Source organism: Vulpes vulpes, chromosome 7 (assembly GCF_048418805.1).
Source record: "Vulpes vulpes isolate BD-2025 chromosome 7, VulVul3, whole genome shotgun sequence".
In the NCBI taxonomy this organism is placed as follows: domain Eukaryota; kingdom Metazoa; phylum Chordata; class Mammalia; order Carnivora; family Canidae; genus Vulpes; species Vulpes vulpes.
In genome coordinates this window covers 72,652,899-72,677,431 of record NC_132786.1, presented here as the reverse complement: position 1 = coordinate 72,677,431, position 24,533 = coordinate 72,652,899, and the positions used below count along the sequence as shown (strand labels likewise).

Genomic DNA, 24,533 nt, shown 5'->3' with positions numbered 1-24,533 from the left:
GGCTCAGAGGTTTAGCGCTGCCTTCAGCCCAGGGCCTGATCCTGGAGATCCGGGATCGAGTGCCACGTCAGGTTCCCTGTGAGGAGCCTGCTTCTCCCTCTGCCTGTGTCTCTGCCTCTCTCTCTGTGTGTCTGTCATGAATAAATAAATAAAATCTTAAAAATAAAAAACCACCATGAAAATGTGCAAGCTGCCTTTTAAATTTTGGGTGTTGATAAACATCTACCAAAGTAAGGCCAAATACAGAGTTCTATGATAACATTAGAGCCTTCCATCTGGATTGAGATTAAGCTATTGATTAATAATCCAAGGATGGCTGTTTAACCAATTTTAAATCTTTTTTTTTTTTTTTAAGATTTTATTTATTTATTCATGAGAGACACACACACACAGAGAGGCAGAGACACAGGCAGAGGGAGAAGCAGGCTCCATGCAAGGAGCCGGATATGCGAGTCTCCAGGATCACACCCTGGGCTGCAAGCAGTGCCAAACCGCTGCACCACCAGGGCTGCCCACCAATTTTAAATCTTTACCTGACTAATATAAGAAATCTTATTTTGATTTTGGTAAGATGTATTTGGCCTACTCTGTTACTTGTCTGATCTCAAATTTTACCAAAAGTAAAATTAGGTCAGCATGATTTTTTTCTTATTGAATCCATTCTAGCTTTTGATGCTCTCTACACCCTTTCCTTACTTTGCCATAGGCTGACATAGAATTTTGCAGGGAATCCTTGTTAAACTCTTAACTCTATAGTTCCTAGAATTTATTTATTTCTTATTTTTTTATTTTTTAGTTCCTAGAATTTATTTTATTTTTTTTAATATTTTTATTTATTTATGATAGTCACACAGAGAGAGAGGCAGAGACATAGGCAGAGGGAGAAGCAGGCTCCATGCACCGGGAGCCCGACGTGGGATTTGACGTGGGATTCGATCCCGGGTCTCCAGGATCGTGCCCTGGGCCAAAGGCAGACGCTAAACCTACGGAACCACCCAGGGATCCGTAGTTCCTAGAATTTAATCAATCTTTCTTTCTTTCTTTCTTTCTTTCTTTCTTTCTTTCTTTCTTTCTTACTTTCTTTCAAGATTTTATTTATTTATTCATGAGAGACACAGGCAGAGGGAGAAGCAGGCTCCATGCAGGGAGCCCGAGTGGGACTCGATCCCGGGTCTCCAGGATCATGCCCTGGGCTGAAGACGGTGCTAAACCGCTGAGCCACCTGGGCTACCCCATATCTCTCTTTTTTCCCTTTGAGAAAATTGAAATAAAATTTTCTCGTTTCTAGTCTTCTAACTTCTGTTTTCCATGAGATACCATGGAGATCTCAATATTTTAGGCTGTAATTTATTTGATTCTAGAATGTACTAAAAAGCTACTTAATGCTCTTTTATTTTCTTTTGTCTCAGGCTTCAGTTTCCTTTTAATCATATGTGTTCTGCTCTTTCCAATCTGGAAGATTATTCTTGACAAAGAAAAATAGAAGCAAAATAAGAGTGGGATAGGTTAGATTTTCTGTATTATCTATTAACATGATAGATAATGACTTATGACTTATAGAAGGGCCTGTCTCATCTTTGTATCCAACTTTGCTGGAAAAAGACTGTATTAGTACTGTATAAGCTTATATCGATCCTCTGTTATGTGCCAAGCACTGCATTAGATTCTTGGACTCCAAAGATGAGAAGGACATGGTCTTTTCTCTTAAGGAAGCCACAATATAGTTGAAGTTATATATAATATATATATAATATATATAAATCCAATCATGGCACTCTCCATGCTATATATATAGCAAGATAATGGCTAATAGACAATGTTTAAAATCCTGTGGTGGAGCAACCAGTTGTGTTTAAGGGGGCAGATTTATATGAACCTCCACAGCAGAAGCCCTGTTTAAGTGAAAGTATAGACATTTTGGGTGGTTTGGGATGGGCATCTGTAAATAAATGGACAGAGGACCAATATGATTGAGAAATCTTAAAATAATCCAGTATTACAATATGGAATATAAAGGGGAGTCCCAGGAAATGAGACTGGAGAGATGAGCAGGACCGTGTCAGAAGGAGCCTTTATATTATGATAGTAACACATGAGTGTCACTTAAGGGTTTTAGCAAGAGATGTGATCAAGACCAGGGTAGTTGAGGTCCTTTTTTATGATACATAAGTCAGTTTAGGCTAGGTTATGTTGTGGTAACAAACAATCCTCCTATTTTAATGGCTATAATAACAAGGATTAATTTTTTGCTAATGCTGCAAATTTACCATGTGGCCCATTTCCAGGACCCAGGCAAGAGTTGCAGCTCTTATCTGAGACATTAACCTTGTGGTAGAGGGAAATGAGAATTACTCTGAAAGCTTCTGTTCAGAATGTAAAATGTGTAATTTCCTTGTATTTCTTTGGCTACAGCAAGTCATATGACCAAGCCTGACATCAACTAGGTGGGAAAATCCTCTACCAGGGAGGGGAAATGAATATATTGAATAATAATGGTATCTATTTACATGCATCAAATTGAAATTTTTTACTTTCTGTGATTACTTTGGAGCTGCTGATAGCCATGTTCCCCATGACTTAACCTGAGGGAGTGAAATGTCCTGGCAGCTTTAGTCTCTGCACTCCTTGGGAGCTGCTCAGGTGCCTGAAATGTTCCTTGGTATTTATGAGCTAATAGGAGAGTGCCATGATTTGATTTGTATTTTAGATTACCTTGGATGCAGTATGGAGAATGGGGAAAATGCATTAGAGTAGAAGCAGTTAGTACTATATGCAGAAAGATTGGTTAGTAACCTGTTTCAGATTTGGAAGCACAAACTAGAGCCCTAATGATGGGACTGGAAAGATGGGGATGGATTTTTTTTTAGAGTTACCTCATAGGTAGAATGAGGCTCTGGTTATTATAGGGAAGAGTAAGAGGGAAGTGAGTTATGGCCAGTTAGGACATCTGGGTGGATGGTGGTGCCATTAACCAACATAGGAGGTAAAAAATAGTGGTGGGAGAAGGTACATTAATTTTAGACATGTTGAGTTTAAGATGTCTGTGGAACATCTGAATGAGGATAACTAGTAGACAAATTGAATATACTGTTATGGGGCTCAGAGGATGTAAAACAGTTATTACAGTAGTGATTCATGGGATGTAAGGTAAGAAATCATGGATAAGGAGGAAAAGGAATAAAAAAGATGGCCAACAAATTGATAGTGAAAGGATCAGTGAGCTAAAGTCAATGTGAGATAGTAGGAGTAATTGAACAAGCAAGCTAAAAGGAGAGGCCAGAGAGCAAATTACCCAAATAAGCTCTTTTGGAGGTGGAATAATTTCTGGTGATGATAACAGCTGAGGTATGACCTTGGTAATGGTTAGCTGAGATAGAATGAAGGAGAATATCATTAGAGATAAAATGAAAGAACTTGAAGGTCAGATCTTCATGGGCCACCCACATACATTGTTAAAATCACCCAGTGTTGCAGAACTTCTAGTTGTCTACTTAATATCCAGTTTCTACTGCTTTCTTATTAATGGAACCCTGGAAAAACTTGAAATTAGATTTAGCTGCATTTGACAATAACCATCAGTAACCATGGTTTATATGCACATGGGTTTATTTTCTCATAAAATATGCTATCTTTGTTCATGTAAAATCATCATTGTTTCACATCTTTTATAGTATTTATGGTATTTATTACATTCTGAGTAAGTTATATGCGTGATTTATTAATTCTGCCCACCTGTATCCCTCAAAATGTACATATTGTATTTACAAAGAAATATAGGGATAATAAGCATTACAAGGTTGGTATGGTAACTCTGCAAAGATTAGGGACCCAGACTCCTGTCATTTTGCTCCATCATTCTTAGTATGTTGCTTCCATCCTTTCATGGTTCAAGATAACTGCTGGAGCTCAAGGCATTGTTTCTGTATTGTCACTATCAAGAAGGAGGAAGGGAAAAAAAAAAAAGGAGGGGACCTTCCCAGAAGCCCCACCCAACAATTTCCACTTACCTTTCCTCTGCCAACCTCAGGTTAATGGTGGAATTTAGGATGGCTAGAATCTGAGAGAGATGAATTTAATAAATGGCAGTAGCTAGGAGAGGAAGAAATGACATAATTGAATGGCATGACCTTAACAGAATTACTTTTTATAAGAGAGCAAGGAAATAGTATTCTGGCAGAGAGTACAGCAAGTGCAGAGGTTCTGAGGGACAGGTATACCAGTGATTTTAAGGAATAGCAAGGAGCCCCGTGTAGCTGGGGTAGAGTCAAAGATGGAGAGATTGTATAGATGAGGCCAGAAGATAACGGAGATATTTCATACATTGTCTTAATTGGTTATATTAAGCATTTTAGGCTTTGGCTTTTGTTCTAAATGAGATAGTTAAAACCATTGGGAAGTTTCAAGCAAGGTGGCATGATCTGACCTAAGTTTGTTTGGTTTTTGTTTTGTTGTTGTTGCTTTTCAAAGACTTTATTTATTTACTCATGAGACACACAGAGAGGCAGAGATATGGAGAAGCAGGCTCCCTGTGGGAAGACCGATGTGGGACTCAGTCCCAGGACCCCACGATCATGCCCTGAGCTGAAGGCAGATGCTCAATCACTGACGTCTGTGGTAGTGTGGGTAGACACACACTACCCATGTGTCCCTGACCTAAGTTTTAACAAGATCATTTTGTCTGCAAGGTTGAGAACAGACTGAAGGGGATCAGGAGTGGTAGTACGAAGACCAGTTAGGAGGTTACGGCAATGACCAGATGAGAGACGATGATAGTTGGGATCTGATAATAGCAGTGAAGATGGGAGAAATGGTTAATTCTGCATGTATTTCAAAAAGTAGAGCAAACCGGATATGCTAATAGCTTTGACTAGTGTTTGAAAGAAAGAGAAGAGTTAAAGATGACTTCAAAGCCTTTGGCCAGAACAGTTGTTGGGGTGAGAGTAATAGGCGAAAGTTTGTCCAAAATGAAGATAATTGTTTTGGTATAGTGATCTACTGTCGGTATAGTCAGTATTTTCCTATTTCAATATATTCCTGTTTCTTGTCTATATCCATTTCTTCCTTCTCAGTACATTTCTTTCACAATTTTGCACAACACATGTCTGTTGAGCAATTACAAAGTGTTCTAGCCTTTATTAGTTAGGTATTCTTTGGTCACAAGTTAACTTAAAAAAAGAAAGGGTGGGTAAGGGCAGGAGGATATTATAAGGTAATAAGAGTAATTCACAGAATCAAAGGATATGCTGAAGAATCACACTTGGGAAGAGCCCTGAACTAAAGTATCATCTCAGAGAGGTTTAGGTAGAGCATAATGGACATATTTTTGTCAAGGTAACCTTATCTGGATAAATCACTCATATCATTGAATATCTTATTTAATAATGTTACTGAGCTAGATACTGAGGGTAGGAATAGTGGTGGAGGAGGCATCCAAAGCTTGAATAGGGATCCCTGGGTGGCGCAGCGGTTTGGCGCCTGCCTTTGGCCCGGGGCGTGATCCTGGAGACCCGGGATCGAATCCCACATCGGGCTCCCAGTGCATGGAGCCTGCTTCTCCCTCCGCCTGTGTCTCTGCCTCTCTCTCTCTCTCTGTGACTATCATAAATAAATAAAAATTTAAAAAAAAATTAAAAAAAAAAAACAAAGCTTGAATAAAATAGAATAAATAGGGATGCCTGGGTGGCTCAATGGTTGAGCGTCTGCCTTTGGCTCAGGGCATGATCCCGGAATCCCAGGATCAAGTCCCGCATTGGGCTTCCTGCATGGAGCCTGCTTCTCCCTCTGCCTATGTCTTTGCCTCTCTCTCTCTGTATCTCTCATGAATAAATAAATAAAAAATCTTAAAAAAAAAACAGAATAAATATACTCAGAAGGTTTTAGATAGAAATAAAATTAATAAATTATATAGTAACTTATTCAAATAAGAATGTAATAAATACCATAAAAGATGAAACAAAGATGATTTTATATTAACAAAGATAACATAGTTTTAATTTTTTAAAGATTTATTTATTTTAGAGTATGCAGTGGGGAGGACCAGAGGGAGAGGGGAGAGAGAATCTTAAGCAGACTCCACGCCAAACATGGCGCCCAACATGGAGCTTGATCTCACGACCCCAAGATCATGACTTGACCTGAAACCAAGAATCAGACAGTTAACCAACTGTAACCAACTGTGCCACACAGGTGCCTGTATAGTTATAATTTTACATATAAATAGTTTTTATTTATTTTTATTTTTAAAAAAGATTTTATTTATTTATTCATGAGAGAGAGAGAGAGAGAGGCAGAGACATAGGCAGAGGGAGAAGCAGGCTCCCTGTGGGGATCGTGATGTGGACTCGATCCCAGGACCCTGGGGTCACACCCTGAGCCAAAGGCAGAGGCTCAACAACTGAGCCACCCAGGTTTCCCATTAGGATTTTTTTTTAATGACCATTCTGTTTTAAGTGAAAATTTAAAAATGGATTGTAAAATAAGATGAGCAGAAAATACCAATTTAAGAAAGGATGTGTGTGTGTGTGTGTGTGTGTGTACACGCATTCTTTCCAGTTTATTGAGTTTACATTAGCCTTATTAGATTTGGATATTAGTGTGGATAATATATTAGAGGTGGGGGTGAGGGTAGTATTGAAGTCAGAGAAACAGGCTGTTGTAGTTATCTACATAAGGATAAAGGCCTTTCCTATGACAGGAAATAGAGGAAATCTAATAAGAGAGATAGTAAGATGGTAGAATTGATGGAATTTGGTGACATTTGTGTGTTGGAGTGGATGCTCTGTGTAATAAGAGAGAGGATGAGTTTCTAGCCTTTATGGTTGAATGAATGGTAGTACTATGTTTATTTCAGAGTCTCTGTAACATGAAAGTATAAAAGCATTGAAAATGTCAAATTATCTGTTTTAAGAAAAAAATTGAGAGATATCTAGAGAGAGATGAAAGTAAGAAATAATTTCTTTTGAAGAGTTTTAAGACAAACTTGGTATTTTGATCTGCTTCCCCTTTTACTCTTAGTTCTAATTTATACTAGTAATTTCCAAGGCTGAATTTTAGTGTTTGTGTGATGACTTTTAAATCCTTGTGCTGGGATCCCTGGGTGGCGCAGCGGTTTAGCGCCTGCCTTTGGCCCAGGGCACGATCCTGGAGACCCGGGATCGAGTCCCATGTCGGGCTCCCTGCATGGAGCCTGCTTCTCCCTCTGCCTATGTCTCTGCCTCTCTCTCTCTCTGTGTGACTATCATTAATAAATAAAAATTTAAAAAAATCCTTGTGCTATCTTTAGAATCTTGTTTTTATCATTCATTTTTTTATAAACCCTAAGCTTATTTTTATTGTGAACCCTAAAGAAGTTCAGTTTGACAGAGTATTGTGATATAACGAGGTAGAAAGATATAAGTATTAAAAAGCTATCATTTATGGAGGCATTAGTGAGTTTTAGCAGGGTTTATGCTTTTTTGGAGACAGCATCAGCTTTTTTGGGCTGAATCTTTCCTTTGCTGAAACAAACAAGGTCTTGAAGATTGCTTGGTTGGCTAAATTTCTCTTTTGATATAACGTTCCAGCTTTTTGAAAATAAGTAGACTTTGATTTTTAAAATAGCTTTATTGGGATGTAATTTCATACTGTGCAGTTCACTCATTTAAGCTATACAATTCAGTGTTTCTTTTGTTTATAGAGTTGTGTGAACATTATCATAATCTAATCTTATATTAGGACATTTTCAGCATTTCCAAAAGAAACCTGTAGTGGGACGCCTGGGTGGCTCAGCGGTTGAGCGTCTGCCTTTAGCTCAGGGCATGATCCTGGAGTGCCGGGATCGGGTCCCACATCAGGCTCCCTGCATGGCCTGCTTCTCCCTCTGCCTACGTCTTTGCCTTTCTCTCTCTCTGTGTCTCTCATGAATAAATAAATAAAATCTTAAAAAAAAAAAAAAAAAGAAACCTGTAGTAATCATTCCCCTACTCCTCCCACTTCATTCCACCCTTGCCACCTCTAGGCAACCACTAATCTCTTTTCTGTCTCTATAGATATGCCTGTTCTGGACATTTCCTATAAATGGGATCTTAAAATTCTTATATACCTCTTGACTTTTAAAGTGTTTCCCTTCCTAAATTTATTATTTTTGTGTTTCATATGTTTAAAGGTCACTTGAAAGTTTATAGTATTTATAGCTCTCTCTTGCCTGATAAATTTGCTTGATTCTTCATATTTGTGTCTATTTAATACAATACTTTGTACATAATATATATCAAATAAATAATTTTAATATTTCATGTTTTTAAAAATTTTTATTTATTTATGATAGTCAGAGAGAGAGAGAGAGGCAGAGACATAGGCAGAGGGAGAAGCAGGCTCCATGCACCGGGAGCCCGACGTGGGATTTGATCCCGGGTCTCCAGGATTGCGCCCTGGGCCAAAGGCAGGCACCAAACTGCTGCGTCACCCAGGGATCCCTTCATGTTTTTTTTTAATGGACATTAAAAGATATGCCTTATTGGGATGCCTGGGTGGCTCAGAGTTTGAGCATCTGCCTTTGGCTTGGGGCGTGATCCCCGAGTTCCGTATACCGTATCCCGTATAGGGCTCTCTGTGGGGAGCCTACTTCTCCCTCTGCCTGTGTCTCTGCCTCTCTCTCTCTGTCTCTCATGAATAAATAAATAAAATCTTTGAAAAAAAATGCTTTGTTGATATTGTCCCAGTGTCTGAATTTCATTTACTGTTTCTTATTTCCATTTTCTCCCCTAACTACTTTTTAGCCGAATAGTGTTTATACTTGCACTCCTGATGGAAAGTGTTTTACTCCTACAGATTTATGTAGTTACATAGTACTTGGTAGGAGAGAGGACAAAAAATTACTGAAAAGAAAATGAAGCCCATTAGGAAATTGTTAAGTTTATCTTTTTTCAAAAATCTTTTTTATATTTAAGTAATCTCTACACCCAAACATGGGGCTCCAACTCACAAACCAGAGATAAGGGGTTGCATGCTCTACCAAGTGAGCAAGCCAGGCACCCCAAACTGTTAGGTTTATCTTAATACTTTATTTCTCAGTTCCTTTAGATCTTTCCTCATTATATAATCTGGGTCGCCCTGATTGAAGGATTCTGTCTTCCTAATGTAACATCAGTTGTGTTTAGAATTGCCTTGATATAACTGCTTGATTGGTGTCCTTTTCCATTATTTTCTTCCTCCCCAGAGCACAGAGATTCAGAAAGAATGGTAGAGTATATACACATTCCTTAGTTAAAATCTTCTTAGAGGGAATAACCTTGGATCTAGGAGTGCTCTTGCCTATGTGTGATAAAAGGCAGAAGATTTTTCTTTCTTTCTTTCCTCCTCTTTTTGTTTTGCTGCCTGTGGCTTTTTTTGGATTTTTTTCCTTTACATTGACAAAAGGTAAGAAGCACACTTGAGATTCTTGCAAATGCCAGATGAAATATAACAAACACTTTTTAAAATTTCAAACTGAGTTTGTAAAAATAAAAAAAATGTAAGGAAGATCCTCAAGAGCAAAAAATGAAGGGGAAATTAAAAACTAAAGTGGTGCTCTTCTGGTCTGAGATGCTTGGGGAGCCATGGGCTTTGGTGCAGACATGGTGAAGTCCAAGAACCACACCACGCATAACCAGTCACGAAAATAGCACAGAAATGGCATCAAGAAACCTCAGTCACAAAGATACAAATCTCTTAAGGGGGTAGACCCCAAGTTCCTGAGGAACATGTGCTTTGTCAAGAAGCACAACAAGAAGGGCCTTAAGAAGATGCAGGCCAACAATGCCAAGGCCATGACTGCACGTGCTGAGGCTATCAAGGCCCTTGCTAAGCCCTAGGAGGTTAAGCCCAAGATCCTAACAGGCGGCAGCCGCAAGCTCAATCAACTTGCCTACATCACTTACCCCAAGCTCGGGAAACGTGCTCATGTCCGCATTGCCAAAGGTCTCAGGCTCTGCAGGCCAAAGGCCAAGGCCAAGGCTCAAACCAAGGCCCAGGCTGCAGCTGCAACCCCGGCTCCGGCTCCTGCTCCTACTCCTGCAGCATAGGCTCCCAAAGGTGCCCAGGCCCCCACAAAGGCTCCAGTGTAGAGGCTTCTGCCTGCCATGTGAGGACGGAAGCACTGGTATGACCCCTGGGCTTCTGTCTGCGTGGGCCTGGTGTCCTCCTGTGCTATTTGTACAAATAAACCTGCGGCAGGATCTGTCAAATTAACTAACTAACTAAATAAATAAATAAACAAGCAAAACTGGTAAGTACATAAGTTAAAACTATGGCTGGCTCTGGTAATGAAGAGGCTTCTGTTTTAATAGCCATACAGAACAGGAGACTTTCATGCCTTCCCTCCATAAAGCTGGGCTCCTCAAAAGGTTGTCTCACCATTGAAAAGATGATCTAGAAAAACATCTGTGTAGTCATGTGATGTCACACACACTTACATGAGTTTATGCACAGTATATGAGTTCTAAGTGAAAAAGTTTCTTCTGAGAATTTGTTTTATGTGCTTATTCTCCTATAGTTTTGGTTTAGAATGTCCCTCTTTGGGCAGCCTGGGTGGCTCAGCGGTTTAGCGCCGCCTTCAGCCCAGGGCGTGATCCTGGAGACCTGGATTGAGTCCCACATTGGGCTCCCTGCATGGAGCTTGCTTCTTCCTCTGCCTGTGTCTCTGCCCCCCGCCTCTGTCTCTCATGAATACATAAATTAAAAAATCTTTTAAAAAAAATAATAGAATGTCCCTCTTTTTCTGCAGTTTAGGAAACCCAAAGCTGAGAAATTAACATAAAGTAGTCCTGAGTCAGTAACAGTTGCATGGCATCAAGCTGAAGCAAATGCAAAACTTCTCTATAGGAATATCTTTAATATAGGCCATACAGGATTCCCACAACCAAAAGTGCCCTGAAGATTTTCTTTTTTAATAGAACTTTAAAAAGTACAGTCATCGAAACTTAAAACTCTGTGAACAGCATTAATGATAGAATGGGTAAATTATGGCATATTCACAATGGACTATGAAGCAATGGAAATGAATAAATTGTTGCTATGCACAAGATCATGATCAAAAAAAGATAATGCTGAATGAAGGAGGCCAGACACAAAAGAATATGTATTGTATGATTTCATTTATATAAAGCTAAAAACCCTAACGTACAGAGTTAAAAATCATGATAGTGAGGGAAAGGACAGTGATTGGGAGGGGGGATGAAAGAGGTTTATAGGGTGCTGGATTTATTGGCCTGGTGGTAGTTACATGGTTGTTTCACTTTGTGATAATTCATTGAGTTTATGATTTGTGTACTTGTTCAATCTAATAGAAAGCAGGATAGGAAAATGTAATATCATATAAAATAAAGGATAAATAGCATAGTAAAAGATGGTAGAAATTAATTCAAATGTGTTGATAATCATACTAAAGTGAATTACACTTTCCATTTAAAGGGCAGATTGCCTTTTAAACATGTAGCATGTTTCCAAGATGGCTGATATTAGTTCATTTCCTTTACATGTATGCTATCCTCCCTCCTAGAGGTCAAGTTTATTCCTTTACTCCTCTTGAATCTGGGCTGGCATGTGACTTGTTTGACTAATAGAAGTTTCGAGAAATGACATTTGGGGACTTTCAAGGCTAGGTCATGAGGAGTTTTTGCAGCCTCCATCTATCTTGTTTTTTTGGAATGCTCTCCCATGGAATGCAGTCTGGGAACCCAGCTGCCATGCTGTGAGAAGCCCAAGCCAGATGGAGAAGTGCAGCTGAGCTCCCAGTCAACAGCCAGCATCAACTGCCAGCCATGTGAATAAGTGAAGAAGTCATCTTGGACATTCCAGGCCTGCAGTCATCATATGGAGAAAAACCCAGGCACCAGGCATATGGACCCAATCTAGCCATCTTCAGCCATTAGAGCACCCTACCTGAAGGCCTAGATGTCATGGAGCAGACACAAACTATCCCCTATACCCTGTCTGAATTCTTGACCCTCAGAATTATATGCATAATAGGATGATTGTAGTTTTATGACATTAAGCTCTGGAGTATTTTGTTTGTAGCAATGGATAGTTGAAAAAGAATTTGGTACCTGGAAGTGAGGTGCATCTATAACCTAAAATTTAGATTGGCTTTGGAACTTAGTTGTGAGTAGAAGCTGAAGGGACCTTGAGGAGACTGTTAGTCAAGTTTTGAAATAGTAAGAAAAGTATTATTGGAGGCTGGATAACAGAATCTTTGTTATATAATGATACAAGGTTTGTTAGCACTGTCAAGTGTGGTAACATGGAAGATAGAAAGTATATCCAATGAATTGGATTTATCCAAAGAGATTTCTAGGCAGAATGTTGGCAAAGTGTTACTTAGCTTCTTCTAACTCCCTGTGATGATATATAGATGAATAGGTAAAAAATGAACTATGTTCAGTTTTTAAGCAGAACTTGCAAGGGAAGTGTTTTTAACTCAGGATCTTTTATGTTATAAAGTAAAACTTTTTCTCATCTCCAGTTGCTCTAGATGGCCAGTGACAAAGAAATGGCTTCAGAGCACAGGTAAAATTAAAGATTCTGCCAATAAAACATGGCCTCAGAGTTAAGATCTGAAATATAAGTCCCTTTAAGATTTCAGAAAGATATAAGGCAGTGCCTCATAGAATATTTTAGCTAGACAAAAAAATGTCCAAAGATCTTAAAGGAATACCTCTTATACCTTCTCTGTTAAATAAATAGGGCTTTTCAGGTTCCTAAGGGTGTTTTCTTATGGTAGTCTCAGAACACAGAACTTAAGATAAAGAAGGTTGGTATGGCTATGTCTCCTGAAGTGAACCCTCTGAATCATAGGAAATCTACAAAGTTTTTTTTTTTTTTTAATATTTTATTTATTTATTTCTGAGAATACACAGAGAGGAGAGAGAGAAGCAAAGACACAGGCAGAGGGAGAAGCAGGCGCCATGCAAGGAGCCCATCGTGGGACTCGATCCCGGGTCTCCAGGATCAGGCCCTGGGCTGAAGGCAGCGCTAAACCGCTTGAGCCACCCAGGCTCCCTCTACAAAGTTTTTAAACAAATTGTTCTAACAAGCGGCTTCAGCTTGGATTAAAAAGGAACAGAGACAGTCAAAACTGAAACCTTTGGACTTCTAATCATCTACAAGCAGGAAGCAGGCTGAGAAGGCTACTCTATTGCAAACATTAACCATCTCTTATGTGAGAGGAAGGATGACTCAGAGGTGGAGCTGAGAGTTTTGGAGAATCACTGTCAAAGAGTAGGATTGGGCTGAAATCAAGGAACCAGTGACATATGTCTGATTAAATTTCAGAATTGCTATGGACCGGTAACTGCTATGTATGTGTTTCTTGTTCCTTTCCCTTCTTCCTCATATTTTGAATGAGAATGTAATTGTGGTTATCCTGAGTCAGTCTCAGTGTTATACATTTGTGTGTTGGGTGTGTGGGAGCAGATAATTTGTTTCTTTATTCAGATCAAGAGGAACTATTCTCCAGTAGCTGTACCTGAGGAACTACTTCTGAGGAGCCTCAATCTCACCTGGACCTGAATTAGATAATCAAGATTCTGGACATCAAGCTGATGCCATTATGAGATGAGACTTTTGAAGGTCTTAGAAGAGGGTGAGTGTGTTTTGCATGTGGGAGGAACTTGGGGTCAGAGGGTGGTATGTGGTAGCTTTTCTCCAAAGTGGCCATTGTTAATTTCTTATTTGCCATTCAGAGGTGGAGTGTATTGCTCTCCTCCCCTTGAATCTAGACTGGCTTTAGTGACTTGCTTGACCAATTGAATGCCACTTTCTAAGACTTCTGAGGCAAGGTTATAAGAAGCCTTGCAGCTTCTGCCTAAGCCTTTTGGAGTATTCACACTCAGAACCCAGCTACCATGCTGTAAGAAGCCCAAGCCAGATGGAGAGGACACATGTAGGCACTGGTTGATAGCCCCAGTGAGCTACCAACAAATAGCATCAACTAACTGTCAGCCATGTGAGTGAGTGAAGGAAGCATGTTGGACAGTCCAGCCCTAGCAAACAGCACCTGGAGAAGAACTGGGGTCTCAGACAAATAGCTCCTGTTGACATCCTAGCCATCTTCATCTATTCAAGTCATCCCATCTGAGGTCCCAGACATTGTGGATCAGAGACCTGCTGTCTCTCCTATGCCCTGATAGAATTTGTGGCCCACAGTATCATGAGAATAATAAAATGATTGTTGTTTACCACTAAGTTTTGGGGTAGTTTTTTTATGTGGTAATAGATAACTGGAACATCATCAGATTGAATATTTAAAAATCCAGCTCTATGCAGTTTATAAGAGAATCGGATTGAAAGTAAGGTATGGAAAATCATATTCTAAAATAAAGGTGGTAGGGCAGGGCATTAGTAGGCAAAATTGACTTGAAGGCAAAATTCATTATTAGAATTTTTAAAAGATTTTATTTATTTATTTATGAGAGACACACAGAGAGAGAGAGGCAGAGACACAGGCAGAGGGAGAAGCAGGCTCCATGCAGGGAGCCCGATGTGGGACTTGATCCTGGGTCTCCAGGATCATACCCTGGGCTGAAGGTGGTGCTAAACCACTGGGCCACCGGGCCACCGGGGCTGCCCCACTATTAAGAATTTTTAAAATCACAAAAAATTATAAAAGGATAATTAACCAGGAAGCTATAATAATTGATTATATTATATTATATGGGAGCATATAATATGATTCCAAATCATATGTATCCAGTACTGCGTCCTCAAAATATACAGACGGACTATAGGAGGAAAGAATACATATACAACTATAGGAAAATTGGTAGATCTACAAAGCAGGAAATTTTAACTTGTTCTTCCCAGTGATTGCAGGTCAAACAGACAAAAAATTTGAGATTTGAACAAATGACCAACAAGCTTGATTTGGTGGGCCTCTACAGTCCTGTACATAAGAGATGAGAATATACTTTCTTTTTAAGCAGTTTTTAAAAATTGTACAAATACCGAATTCATAAAACAAGTCTCAACAAAATCAATGAATGTATATTTAAGCAGACTATATTCTCATTCTCAATTTAAAGATTGAAATTAAACGAAAAGATGATCAAAATAACTATTTGGAAATTTAGAAGTGTATTTCTAAGTAAACTCATAGGTCAAAGAAGAAATAATAGAAATCAGAAATAAAGCTAACTTATTAAAACTGACTCAAGAAGAAATAAAAACTTGAATAGGCCTATAATCATTACATATATTGAATCAGTAAATAAAAATGTATTTAAGGTGTACAAATTAAAAAGTTTTGGCATAAGTATACAACTGTGAAACTGTCATCACAGTTACGATAAAAAAAATGTATCTATCACCTCTAAAATCTTCTGCTCCTTTCCACCTAACCTCATCCCTAGGCAACTGCTGAATGCTTTATGTTACAATAGATGAATTAGCATTTTTAAATATTTTTATATAAATGGAATTATGTAGTACATAATCTTTTTGTGGTGGGGGTTTATATTTCTTTCACCGAGCATCATTATTTTGAGATTTCATCCTTGCTGTTGAGTGGTCAAAGGCTCATTACTTTTACTTCTTAGTAGTATTACACGCTTTGTTTTTTGGCTAGACCACACTTTGTTTTTTTACCTGCTGACATATATTTGGGTTATTTCAGGTTTGGGGCTTTTAGCCACTGTGAACATTTATATACAAGTTTTGTAGACATATGCTTCATTTCTTTGTTAGGATATATAGGAGTGTAATATTTAGATCATATAAGTATGTTTGACTTCTAAGAAACTGCCAAACTGTTTTCTTTTCTTTTTTCTCTTTTTTTTTCCAAACTGTTTTCTAAAATGGTTTTGCTATTTTACATCCCACCAGAAGCCTAGGAGATTTTGAGTTCTTCCACATCCTTGTCAATATCTGGTATGAGCAATCTTTATTTTTAACCATTCTAATAAGTGTATAGTGCTATACAGCATATAGTTGAGTTTTGCTTTATTGATGCAAATGACAATCTCTATCTCTTGATTGACCATTTATGTTCAAAGTGATTATTGGTATGGTTAGGTTTAAATCTACTGTCTTGCTATTTTTCTGTTTATCCCATCTAGTTTTATTTTTCCTTTGTCTTCTTTTGGGTTATTTTTTTATTGTTTACTCATATTTCTTTGTTGGCTTATTTGTTTTGTTTTAATGGTTGCTTTAGGACTTGTAATACACATTTCAGCTTGTCATAGTTTGCTTTTAAATGATGTTATGCCACTTTACCTATAGTATAAAAAATTTGTAATAAACAACAAAAAAAAGTTTACAATAGTTCTTAGATAATAGAAGAAATATTCCCTTCTCTTTCCTCTCAGATTTTGTCCTATTTTGTCATACATTTTCTCCTTTTACTATGAACCCCATACCATTTTGTTATTATATTTTTATATCAATAGTAAACTATATTAGAAAGAGATTTACATAATAAGAAAAAATTTCATACAAATATCCATGTAGTTATTCTTTCTAATGCTCTTCATTCCTTTGTGCAGATTCAGATTTTCATCTGGTATTATCCTCCTCAAAAGGTTTATTTCATTTTTTTTAAAGGTTTATTTCAAATATTTCTTCTAGTGCAGGTGTGCTAGTAATTAATTATTTAGTGTATCTGAAAATATCTTTATTTGAACGTTGTTTTTGAAAGATTTTTTTTCCCTGAATATAGAATTATAGGTTGACCATTTTTGCTTTTGCATTCCCTTAAAGCTATTGCATCATGTTGACTGCATTGTTTCTGATGAGAAATCTGCTGTCATCCTTGTCTTTATTCCTGTCTATGTAATGTATCTTTTTTTTCTGGCTGCTTTTAATACTGTTTATCAGTGGTTTGAAAAATTTGACTACTATGCTTTGGTGTAGTTTTTCTTGTGTTCTTCGTGGGGGTTCATTGAAGATCTTGAACTTAAGGGTTTATTATTTTTTTAATCAAATTTGGAAAAATTTGTTTTTAAAAATATTTTTCTGTCTCTGTTCTCTCTCCTTTGAGAAACTCAAATTACAAATATATTAGGCAGCCTAAGGTGTTCCCACAACTCACGGATGGTCTTTTTCCCTCTTTTTGCTTCTGGTTCACTTTGGATAGTTTCTTTTGTTGTATCTTCCAAGTTCACTCATCTCTTACTTGGTTTTGTCTAGTTTGCTGTTAATCCTATCCAGTGTATCTTTCATCTAAGACATTGTACATTTAATCTCTAGAAGTTTGATTTAGATTCTTTTAATATCTCTCTTGTTTCTATTTAATTTTTTTTTTAAATGGAATATTATATCTCCCTTGTTTCTATTTAATTTTTTTTGAAAATGGAATACAGGTATAATAACTTTTAACGCCCATGTCTGCTAATTCTGACATATGTGTCAATTTTGTAGAAGTTTCAGCTGATTCTTCTCTTTATAGGTCATATTTACCTGTTTCTTTGTGTGTCCATTAAAGTTGTTTGATTCTAAGTATTGTGAATTTTACCTTGTGGGTACTGGATCTTTTTCTTCTTTTTTGTTCTCTATCACAGCTGAGTTATCATTACACTTTGACCCTTCTTAGTCTCCCATTTAGGATTTGTTAGATTGGGCCCGTTTTCCATCTGGGGTAATTATTTCCCCAAGACCCTTCTTTCTAAAGTTTTTATTTACTTGTTTGACAGAGAACGCAGGCAGGGGGAGTGGCAGACAGAGATAGAGGGAGAAGCATGCTGTCTGCTAAGCAGGGATCCCGATGTGGGGGGGGGGGGGGGGCTCCATCCCAGGACTCTTGGATCACGACCTGAGCCAAAGGCAGACACTTAACCTACTGGGCCACCCAGACGCCCATCGCAGGACCCTTCTAAATACTCTACCCAGGGCTCTGTAAATTGGGGGCTCTTCCATTCTGATTGGTATTCCTGAATGTAATTCAAGAATAGGCACTATTCCTGTTCTATTTGAGTGACAGTGTTCTCTCTAATCCTTTGAATGGTCCCTTATATGCAATCATTGATCAGTACTCTGCTGAATACTTGAGGGGCACCCACCACATATTTCCAGAATGCTCTCTCTGCAGCCTTCTCTTCTCCAGCACTTTGTCCTGCAAACTCTATCTGCCTTGGTCTCCTCCAACTCTCAGCTCCATCTCCTCAACTAAGATAGTCTGCAGGGCTCTACCTGGGTTCCTCCTCCCTGAGCTGTGCCCTGGTCTCAGGGTAATAAGCTGAGCCATTCATAAAACTCATTTCACTTGTTTCTTATCTCTCAGGGATCACTGTTCTTTCGTTCAGGCAGTTCAGTCTTCGAAACTATTGTTTCATATGTTTTGTCTGTTTCTGTTTGATTCAGGCAGGTAGGTGACTGTTGTACCTGTTACTCCTTATTGGCTGCAAATGGAAGTCCCCTATTTTCTATATTTTTTATGTACTTAAAATGTATTGTGATAAATACATAAACCAAACAAGTATATTTGTCAAAGGTAAAGTAGTGATTAGAATTTCCCAGACTTCACCTTATTTTCCTCAAACATTTGAGAGACTAAAGGTTTACATTTTAGGTATTTTTTTCAGTTCATTTTGTTTTGATTCTAGTAGAGTTCAGTGATTATCATTTTTTTAAATTTATTTTTTATTTTTATTTTAAGTTTTTTTGTTTTTTGTTTTTTGTTTTTGTAACCTCTACACTCGACGTGAGGCTCAAACTCATGACCCAGAGATCAAGAGTTTCATGCTCTTCCAAATAAGCAAATGATCTGGCCAGTGATAAGTCTCTTTTTTAAAACAAAGAGACTTATTACGTTCTCTTATTGTATGAATAGGCAATACTTCTTGTATTACAGGCCCTGAGGCTTGAACTCAGTATTGCTATCTTGTTTCATATTAGCTTCCAAATAGCATCAGGTGGTCATTTTTTACTTTAAAACCAATCTACTAATCTGGTCTGATTTGATTTTATGACCTCAGGGAAGAACCCTCCTAGGAATAGAATGAAGAAACACATTATATCTGAGGCTTTAAAAAACAAAATAAAGATCCAGATATTAAAATCATGTTAATATCTTTGCACCTTTCTACAATGGAGTCATTTAACAAAGAAAAGGAAGCACTGTCCTCTAGCCTAGTTAATGAATTATTTAATTTGGATACTATTTTATTATAAATAATCGATTTCCAAGATTTTCTGAAGTAGAAACACTGTGTTCTAGCTTAGTTTAAGGGAAGTGATAAAAATGTGAATAATGCTACGGGGAGAAATAAAGGAAAGAAGATAAGGGATTGGGCTTGATTTTTAATAGAGTGATTCTGCAGTTAAGAGTTTGTTAGTCTTCTCAAAGAAGAAGTAGGGTCATCCGATAAGAGTGAGGAATAGGAAGGACAGAAAAAGCTTGGAGTAGCTGTTGGGGGGGGGGGGTGCGTCTTAAGTCAATGTGATTTTCATATTTCTGGGGATAAAGATGAATTCTCTTGGAGGATTGTGGCTTGTTACTTTTGCTTTCTCTTTTCTACGTTCAGTGTTTAATTGTTGATTAATTAAAAAGTGGGAATGAATTTTTTAATTTATTTTTATTTTGGGGGGGAATGAATTTTTTTTTAAAGAATTTTTTTCAGGGCAGCCCGGGTGGCTCGGCGGTTGAGTGCCGCCATCAGCCTAGGTTGTGATCCTGGAGACCCAGGATCGAGTCCCACATCAGGCTCCCAGCATGGAGCCTGCTTCTCCCTCTGCCTGTGTCTCTCCCTCTCTTTCTTGCTGTGTCTCTCATGAATAAATAAATAAAATCTTAAAAAAAAAAAAGAATTTTTTTCAAAGGAAAATGTATCAAGAAATAAAAAAAACTTCAAATCATTAATTTATTGAGCTTTAGTTTTGGCCAACTGGAATAGTACAGCCTTTATTGTATCAATCTATAACTCAGGAAGGTGGACAAATTTTAGATTTCTTTTATAATATTTTTATAAAAGTGCAATCTAGTTAAAATACCTTGGAGTATGAAAGATTAAAAGACAGGGGGCACCTGGGTGGCTCAGTTGAGCATCTGCCTTCAGCTCAGGTCATGATCCTAGAGTCCTGGGACTGAGTCCTGCACTGGGCTCCATGCTCAGTGGGGAGCCTGCTTCTTCCTCTGCCCCTCACCCTGCTTGTACTCTCTTTCTCAATAAAGATATTTTTATTATATATATATATATAATAAAAGATTAGAAGACATGATACAGAAGGATCCAGGGCTGCTCAGGAGTTCGTGAGGATGGGGTAGTCAATTCTAGGTGTTTGCATTTACTTTTTTTTTTTTTTTAAGATTTATTTTATTTATTCATGAGAGACACAGAGAGAGAGATTGAGGCAGAGACACAGAAGAGGGAGAAGCAGGCTCCATGCAGGGAGCCTGACATGGGACTCAATCCTGGGTCCCCAGGATCACGTCCCCGGCCGAAGGCAGCACTAAACCACTGAGCCACTTGGGCTGCCCTGCATTTACTTTTTAAAAAAGATTTTGTTTATTTGAAAAACCTGAGAGAGAGAGAGAGAGAGAGAGAGAGAGAGAACCCAGATGCCTGGTGTTTGCATTTGTATGTATGTTTGTAAATATGTATTTATAGCTAGCATCAACTGTTTAAAGCTACAGTCTTCTCTTTCTCTCCCATCTGTTGTTCCCTGATGTATGTATTGTATGTATTTATTTACTGCTAGCATCCGCTATATTCTTCTTTTTCTCCTGTGGTGGCCTCCGTGAGTCATTCTTTCAAGCGTACCCAAATTTGTTGAGCTGACTTAAGCTTCCAAGTTGTTGGAAGAATTGGTCAGAGATCACTGCATAGAGATTCCTAATGGAGAATCTGTAAGGTGAGAAAGTGATGAGCTCTGTGTATTCTAAGATGACAAGCTTTCCTACCCTGACCAGGAAGGATTATTTTCCCAGTCTTCCTGTGGTGTCAGGGAACTGGAATTGAGGACTCTAACTTCTAGCCTTGACAAGTCTTAATGAAAGGGAAAAAAGATCACACTCAAAAAAGAGCTTAGGTCCTTAGACTTAGTGCCAGCTTCCCTCCAAAGAGAAATGTTCTTCTTAACCTTGTAGAATCCATATAATTAAAATTCTTTATATTTTTTTTACAATTGTCAGCAGTAATCTCTCTCTTTAAACCAGGACAGCCCCCCAATAAATTTTAGGCATATCAAAGCAACTAGTTTTAGAGCAAATACCCTTTGTAGGGTGAAAATTAAGGAATTGAGTCTTCATAACATAAAACATAGCAGTAATGTGAGGTGATGTAGTGACAGACATAATTAGATGGAGTTGTGTGTCTTCTAGAGCAATAGTTCTCAAACTTTTTGGTCTTAGGACCCTTTTACATGCTTACCTCTCTGAAGATCCCAAAAAGTTTTGTGTATGTGAGTTATAGTTATCAATATTTACTATATTAGGAATTAAAACTGAGAACTTAAATTTATTTACAACAAACATCATATGTTACTATTTCTTTGAAAGCGAGCAATTTAAAAAATATATATTTTATTTGAAAATAATAAGCCCATTACATGTCAACATAAATAATTATATGAAAAAAATTTTTTTCAAAACATTTAGTGGGATGAACAGCATTGATTTTTTTTCTTTTCTTTTGCAAATCTCTTTGCTGTCTGGCTTTATTAAAAATAGCTTGAATTTCATATCTGCTTTTGCAGTCAGCCTGGTGCACTGCCATACATCATGTATCCTGTGGAAAACTCCACTGTATACTTACGAGATAATGAGAATAAAAAAGGCAAATACCTTCTTAGTATTATCACAAAAATACTGGTGATCTCAAGCACCCCCAGAAAGTGTCAGTATGTTCAGGAGCTTTTGAAACACTGTTCCCAAACTATGTGTAGGGAAAAAGAAACACAAGAGTTTTCTCCATTGACAGGCACTTGGGTGGCTCAGTTGGTTAAGCGTCTGCCTTCAGCTCAGGTCATGATCTCAGGGTACTGGATTGAGCCCTGCATTGGGCTCCTTGCTCAGTGAGGAGTCTCCTTTCCTTCTCCCTCTACCTCCCTCCTCCCCTCAGGTCATGCTCTCTCTCTCCCCTCTCTCTCAAATAAATAAAATCTTTAAAAAAAAAAAAAAAAGTTTCTCCATTGGGTAAAACCAAGTTTTCCATGTGTTTAATCATCACTGGCTGTTTAACCTAGTAATTAAACAGTATAACATTCAGACTCCAGAATTGAAGTGGGTGTTATAGTCAAAACCTCCAAGCACTGAACTAGGAGTCAATCCCAGTTCATGTGCTTTTAAAAAGTAGTTGTTTAGTGTTTTTGCAGGGTATTGTTAACCAGTGGGAGAGGAAAATCGAACCAAAGAATTCTAGAGATTAAAAATGACCTTTAAAGATAATCTAGTCATAGAATTTTAGACTTTCAGATTTGAAAAGTACCTGAGAGGTTATCTAATCCAATCCTTAAGCTTTTGAATAATTATAAGTACTTGTCATGTATAAGCTAAGTACATTATAGTCTCTCTTTCTCATCATTTTGAACTTTCCTGTTTCTTTTTAATGTCTTCTGTAATTAGAAAATGTCAAACATATATCCCATCACCCACCTTTAACAATTGTTAATTCATCGCCAAATGTTTCATGTATTTGACCAGTCACCCTCTACCTACTCCATCCTCTCCCCTAGATTACTGGATACAAATTCTAGACATTTTATAGTTTTACATTTTATAGTTTTTTATATACATTTCTGTTTGTTCCATGATCACACTAAAAAAATTGCCAGTAATTCTTTAATAGTATCAAAAACCCATCGTTTGCATTTCCTTGATTGTGTCATTCATATATATATATATGGTTTTTTTTCCCAGTGTATTTGGGATGCAGATAAATTTTGTGCAGTGCAGTTGGTTGGTTTGTCACTTTTTCTTTACTCTCTAATTTGTCACTTTTTCTCTCTAATTTTTTGTTGTAGAAACTGGGTCATTTGTCAAGTTTCCTTGAGTCTAAATTTTGCTGATTGTATCTCTATGATGTCTTTTAACATGTTGCTTTGTCCTCTGCATTTCCTGTAATTGATATTTAGATTTAGAAGGTTGTTCAGACTTCTTCAGAGTGGTAAGTACTTTCATCAGGACATGAATAATGTCTCTCTTTTTGTGATGTCAGTAGCTATTGATGATTTTTACTTAGATCCATTAAATCATTAAGAGCTACAAAATGATGATATTCCAACCTATTATTATTTATTTATTACATGTAATATTTCTATAAAAAGAAACTTATCCTTTGTACTATTTGATTACCCTGTAGTTCATTTGGGAAAGTCAGGATGAATGCTGATTCTTTTTATTTATCATTTTTCAAAATAATCAGTTAGTTCAACTAGCATTATCCAATGGTGACTGGTCTTTTTTATTTTTGGTATCATTATGAACTCCTAGATTATATATATAATCCGTATATGTATATTTTTAAATTTTAAGTAAACTGTATTCCACACATGGGGTTCAAATTTAAAATCCTGAGATTAAGAGTCCACATGTTCTACTGACTGAACCAGCCAGGCACCCTTAATATTTTTTAAATATATTTCAATCCATTGCTACTGTTATTCCACATTATTCTCTTGTGATTTTACATATTTGTTTTTTTTTTGTTTTTTTTTTTTTATTTATTATAGTCACAGAGAGAGAGAGAGAGAGAGAGAGGCAGAGACACAGGCAGAGGGAGAAGCAGGCTCCATGCACCGGGAGCCTGACGTGGGATTCGATCCCGGGTCTCCAGGATCGCGCCCTGGGCCAAAGGCAGGTGCCAAACCGCTGCGCCACCCAGGGATCCCTACATATTTGTTTCTTCTTAAAAAACCAAGACTGGAGATGAGGACATGTCTTAGTCATCTTTGTGTCCCTGATGCCTAGTGCATGGCTTGCAATAGATATTTGTCAAATGAATGATTGAATGTTCTGAGCAGGATTAAAAAATATGAGTTCATTTTAGCAGCATGACAGAGGAACAGTGTTCAAGTATAATGTCTCTGCTTGATCTGAAAAAAAGGTAATATAACTGAAAAATATTTTGGGTGAATGTGAAAGAAAAAGATGGTTTTAAAAAGTGAATGTTAGGAGCTCCTGGGTGGCTCAGTTGGTTAAGCATCTGCCTTGGGCTCAGGTCATGATCTCAGTGTCCTGAGATTGAGCCCTGCATGGGGCTCCCTGCTCAGTGAGGAGCCTGCTTCTCTTTCTACCTCTGCAGCTCTCTCACTCTTGTCAAATAAATAAATAAATAAATAAATCTCTCTTTTTTTTTAAAGATTTTATTTATTCTTTAGAGACACAGAAAGAGAGGCAGAGACATAGGCTGGGGGGAAAGCAGGTTCCCTGTGGGGAGCCTGATGTGGGACATGATCCCAGTACCTCAGGATCATGCCCTGAGCCTAAGGCAGATGCATGCGCTCAACCACTGAGCCACCCAAGGGTCCCCAGTAAATAAAATCTTGGAAAAAAAAAAAAAAGTGGATGTTACTTAATTGCTACTTGTTAGCAGATATGGAGTTATTTAATCTATTGTTTCCAGTGAATTTTTTTTTAAAAAGATTTTATT

The 24,533-nt window shown here is 37.7% G+C and overlaps 1 protein-coding gene and 1 pseudogene across 4 annotated transcripts in view; both read left to right on the top strand.

Annotated features, from left to right (window-relative positions):
* Nucleotides 1-24,533, top strand: part of AHCYL2 (adenosylhomocysteinase like 2) — a 162,547-nt gene that overhangs the window by 25,332 nt on the left and 112,682 nt on the right. Inside the window, exon 2 of one of the 4 annotated variants that reach the window (XM_072764085.1) lies at nt 13,450-13,597. The exons of 2 other annotated variants lie outside the window; for them this stretch is intronic. The gene's annotated coding sequence lies outside the window, so the exon portion shown is untranslated. Of the gene's footprint in view, nt 1-13,449; nt 13,598-24,533 lie in introns of those variants that run through there. One more of the 4 variants, XM_072764084.1, reaches the window with a different exon arrangement.
* LOC112928920 (large ribosomal subunit protein eL29 pseudogene) lies at nt 9,490-10,195 on the top strand (annotated as a pseudogene).